Source organism: Hevea brasiliensis, unplaced genomic scaffold, assembly GCF_030052815.1.
Source record: "Hevea brasiliensis isolate MT/VB/25A 57/8 unplaced genomic scaffold, ASM3005281v1 Scaf450, whole genome shotgun sequence".
Classification (NCBI taxonomy): Eukaryota; Viridiplantae; Streptophyta; class Magnoliopsida; order Malpighiales; family Euphorbiaceae; genus Hevea; species Hevea brasiliensis.
Genome location: NW_026614974.1, coordinates 63367 through 69008, shown reverse-complemented (window position 1 = coordinate 69008; position 5642 = coordinate 63367). Strand labels below are relative to the sequence as shown.

Below are 5642 nucleotides of genomic sequence, written 5' to 3'. Positions count from 1 at the left end.
GATCCCATTTGCTAATAGTATGTAATAATTAAGTGAATATTAGTAATGACATGTCATATATCAGAATTGCATCATATCCCTAATCATGCATTGAAAGGTAAGGCCCTAACCCAATTAGAATTACATCATTTCTACCAATAATAGACAAATAATGACATGTCATATATTTGTAAAAATTTTGCCTGCATCTCCCATTAGTTCTCCGAGTGCACAATATAAAGTCTGCACCTAGAGAACAAGAGAGATGTTATAGAATTTCTACAAATATTTAATATACATTTATATCCATCCCATTCCTATGTAAAGCATACAATTCCAATTTGTCCAACAGGACAATCCATCGTCCACTGACATTAATTGTCAGTGGGACATTGGACGGGTTTTCTAAGATTATTATATGGCAAATTTTATCAAAAAAAAACTATTAGAATATATAGAAAATCTAGAATAGTCTCCAACAAAAATAAATAAATAAATAAATAAGACGGAGTATCCCCTCAAAAATTGATACACATGCATCTACAAATTAAAATGCCAAATGTAAACATTCATAAACTAACATTTTTTTTTATGCAGTATTTATTAGTTACCTATGTGATACCGAAAGCGAGGAGCAAAATAATGAGAGAAAATGATCAAAAGAGAGTGAGACAGACTGTAGTTCCAAAAAAAAAAAAGAATTCATTAGTAAATATTTTAATGACTAAAGTATATTAAAAATAATATAAATAATATAAATATTATGGGATATTATTAATTTATAATAAAATAAATATATACTATTAATTTAATATAAGATATATGTCAAATTCATAGTTGATGAAAGTTAAATCCTATTGCTTTATGTTTCATGCCATTGTGGTCACTCTTTGTGTAGTTAAATTTTCTAATAGAAAAGAACAAACTTATTAAGAACCAATCAAATCATATGCCAATATGGTTTGTCTAAAATCTTTTGTAATAGACAAAAGGTAATGATAAAGCCATGGACTGTTCTCTATTGTACTTAGTAATGAGTCTCACATGCACATAATTAAAAAAAATAAAGAAAAAAACCTTTGTCATGTGTATAACTCCAATATTATTATAAAGACGCTTTGGCTGAGTAAGAAGCCTGCTACTTTATATTCATTCAGATGAATATAAATCCATATATTTAAGGGAAAAATTTCTTTACTTGTGCCTGCAGATTCGCTTGGGAGTTGGTGAAAGAAAAGAAAATGAGAGTGCCATGCACATTGACTTCTCAAATTCCCAAGAACTACGAAGTAAAGAACTACACTAATTAAAGAGAGATTCTTGATGCTACACATGATATGTTTCTCTCTATTGTGTATAAATAAATAAGGGCATGCACTGCAAGCTCGTTTCTGATTTCTATATATACTTGAATAAACAAAGATCAATATGACCTTACAATGAATATGTAAAAGTTTCATTTATTCAAAAACAAAAACTAACAGATAATTATTTCATTTCTTATCAATTAGGATTCAGTTTTGTTGATAAATACAATTAAAATTATTTTAAAATAAATTTAATTCGAGAATGAAATTTAGCTCTAACTAAATTCAAGTGATGTGAAGAGAAAATTTAGTATTACTAGTAAGTTAATTCAAGAATATTCTGAATTGTGACTACAAATAAAAAATAATTAGTTACCAGTGAGAATACTAATTAGTTCTAGAAAATAATTCATTTGATTATGTTTGTACTCAAAGAGAAATTTTGATTTTATATTTTTCATTTTGTTTTAAGCAAATATTATGGTAATGAACTATTAAATATATTAAATAAAGTAATTAATTTTTTTTTTCACAAATATTAAAGTCAATAACATAGCTGACCTAAAAGGGAAAGAAAAGGCTAATAAGGTCATTAAACATTTAAAAACTATAAGCAACATGTCGGTCCTCTCTACTCAGACATTTAGGTAAAATCGAAATCTTTGTGGATGAAAAGATGGTGAAATCATGGCACATGGTGGGGATGGGGATGAAAAGATGAGTAATGAGTGGGGCATTTATAACAAATTTTGAAGCAATTGAATTGTAACATCAGAATATTCAGGTTAATGTAATAATTAAATAAATTGATAATAGCATAGCTTGGTATTTTCCATGTCCATGTCAAATCCATGCACATGATAAACTTCCTACCAATGCATTAAAGTCAATAACAAAAGGTAATGGACCAACTTAGCAAAAATAGAGATTAAAAGACTAATAAAATATTTGTGAAAGATTAATGAATAAAATAGGGAAAAAAGGACAAAAATAGAGTGACTTTCCTCTGTTGAAATTCATTCATTCATTTACAGGTTCAAAACATAAATCTTGCATTTCTTTTCCACAGTAAACGACTCAGAAAATGAAGTAGCTCTTTTAATGAAATCATATAGCTGAAAATTTATATGATTCAACATCTGGACATGATCAGCTCCAAAGCAGCAGAAGATCAAGGGAAAAAATAAAAAATAAAAAATAAAAAATAAAAAAGAGTTGCTTACCATAAGTTCCACTATCCTCATAATAGGAAAAAATAAAAAATAAAAAAGAGCTACTTACCCTCTGGATCCATGCATGATTTTTGAAATGTTCAGCAGCCTATTTGATTGCTTTGCGTCTTTGAACTGCTCAGCAGTCTCGTTCGATTTCCTGAGAAATTAGACAGATTTTAAAAATCCTAGAAAGGTTAAGAAATGGAGAAATTAATCCTAGAATAGAAAACATGGTTGAGAAGCTAGAGAATGAAGAGTACATGGGATTTGAAAATCTGTGTTACTAGTGACCAGGTTCAATTGTATTAGAATAGCAGAGTGGGATTTTTCTCAGCAGATGACAGCTAAATTAATGCACCCTGCTACAAACTGCTACATAGTATTCAATTTCTCCATTTATTTATTTTCAAGTAAAGATACATATATAAATCATTGAACATTTCTTTATTGTATGTACAAGTATCAGCCAAAACTATTCCAATTGAGCTTCTTGATGTTTTCTCTTATGTCACATTAGTAATGTTAATATCTTCTATAACAATTTTTGCAACAAAGATGCATTCCATGAATTATCAGCAAAGCAGATCAATTTAAGCCAAATTGATCTATTTTTTTTATAATAAACAAATCGTAGATGGTTGATACTTGCGTACAGTCATCAGTAAGAGAGCCAATTGTGCTAATTTTAAAATGATTTCAAAAAATAGTATTTTAAAATGATGATTGGAATTTTAATAGTGAGATAAGGAGGTCCACTATTCTTTTTCAAACTAGAAATAAAGGTAAAAGTGCATAGCAGTTGGGCTATTGGCTTGGCTGTTGCCCACTAAAGCTTGTCAAACTTTCCATAATTTTTATAATACTCTTTCTATGCCCTTGGAAAATAAGCAAACAAGGAAATAATCTACTCTTAATTAAAAAAAAAAAAAAAAAAAGAAAACTTAAAATCTGTATTCAAAGCCCATAAAATAATCTCCTATAGTAACACCTTAAAATCTTCACTAAAATGCAAGTAAATCGTCCATGTTAACCTAATCCTCATAAAATCAATAATAAAAACCCTAAATTGGCAATCAAAACCCAACAAAATCAATAATAAAACCTTGGAAAATCAAATATTCAGATCCACAAAATCAGCAATGAAAAACAATAAAATCAATAATAAAATCCCACGAAATCAAATATTCAAAACCCATAAAATATAAATGAGGGAAATCAACAAACGCTACTAAAGTGAAATCGTCTTCTGAAAATGAAATCCACCTGATTCTTCTTCTTCTTCTTCTTCTTCTTTGTTTAACAACATAATGATAGCAAGTAGAGAGAGATCGTGTGATATCTACATAGGGATTTTAAGATTGATACTTGAAACAAATGGCACAGTGAGGAGGGAAGGACCAAGAGCGAGAAGAGAAAAAGAGATGCTGCAATATTGATTCCTGAGAATGAGAAAGAAAGAGGATAGGGGTTTTAGCCTTATGAGTTGAATTGGGCACATAGAGTCATCGCGACACCTTCTAAAGTGATAAATGTAGGGCGTGCAGTTTTAGGTTTAAATCGAAAAATCGAATCGAATTGATTAATTCGGTTTAATTGGTTCGATTTTAAAATTTAATCGATTTGGTTCGATTTATAATTTTGATAATTTTAGTTAATCGGTTCGGTTTGGTTATTTTCATTAAAAAATCAAAAAAATCGAACCGAACCAAAATTATTAATATATATAGGAAATCAAAAAAAATCGAACTGAATCGAATCGAACCGAAATCAAAGAAAACCGAACCGAGCCTAAAGATTTTTGAGTTTTGATTTCTAATTTTTTTTGTTTTTATTATTTAGATTTAATGTAAAAAATATGAAATTTTATAAATTTCGGTTTGATCGGTTTAAAATCGAACCGAACCGAAATTTATCGGTTCGATTTGATTCGGTTTTCTCTTATCAATAGGTTCGATTCGATTTTTAAAATTTTCGATTTTCGATTTTCGGTTTTATCGGTTCGGTTCGGTTCGGAACCGAACCGACCGTTTGCGCACCCCTAGATCAATGGGTGTTAAATAAATTACTTGCCCTTAAAATTTGGGTTTTTACCGAACCCAGTAAAATTAACCCCTTTATTTAAAGTATTAACTAAATTGAATCATTTAAACCACAAAATTAAATTAAAATAATTCAATTTATTAAAACTATCATACCATTTGAAACCGAATAAATAGGTTTCTAAATAATAAAATTAGAAACCGCAGCATTCGGTTTCTAAATTGTTAGATTTTGAAACCAAAATTATTCAGTTTCTAGATAGATTGTTAGAAACCGAATACATTCGGTTTCTAATATGAACCTCAAATTTGTTAAAACCACATCAGTTTTTGAAACCAAATACAATCAGTTTCTAATTTAATATTAGAAACCGAATAATGTCAGTTTCTAAATTAAACTCAAATTTATCATCTTTATCATTTTGCATTTCTTAATCATACCTCTATCATACTTGTGTATCAAAATCCAAAAAAAAATTTCAATTTTTAAACTTTTTGAAAAATTTTTATCTTAGAACTATAACTAAAAACCTTAATAAGTTAATAATTGATCTCTCTTAGAAAGAGGAATGGAAGCAATTAGATAGGCAAAAAAGCTTTAATGTATTATTTGTGAAAAATTTAATTGCTTAAGTGAAGTCAAACTAATTAAACCCCTTCATAGCCATTAGTTTGTCACATTTGACTTGCAAAATTAGGAGAAAATTTTTGAAATATGAACAAACCTATATATGCCTCACCAACCTTAGAACATGTCTCTTAGACCTATTAAGGCAAAATCTTAGCATATGCTTGATAAAGAGATGATTAAGACATTCTTTGTTATAAAATCATTATAGCCTTAACCACCCAAAATCAAATTTTAACCCCTAATGGCCAATTTGAGCCTACATCTATTCCCTTGTATGATTTTTGATAACTTCCCTAGCCTAAACACTTATCCTACCCTATAAGAAAGTTAAAGTGCGTAAGTAAAAGGTATGCTAGGTGTATAAAAAGAGAGAGAATATGGAAAGAGGGTGCAAAACTCAAACAAAGTCCAAGTGTGTAATTAAAAACATTAAAGAATTACCTTCCAACCCATTAAAAATAATGAGTTTGGG

The 5642-nt window shown here is 28.8% G+C and overlaps 1 long non-coding RNA gene across 1 annotated transcript; it reads right to left on the bottom strand.

The window, feature by feature from the left end:
* Positions 1-2022: 2022 nt before the first annotated feature.
* LOC110657184 (uncharacterized) lies at positions 2023-2632 on the bottom strand. Its single transcript, XR_009146907.1, has 2 exons — positions 2568-2632; positions 2023-2425 (listed from the first exon to the last, which is right to left on the bottom strand). It is a non-coding gene; the product is annotated as an uncharacterized LOC110657184 (long non-coding RNA).
* Positions 2633-5642: the final 3010 nt, after the last annotated feature.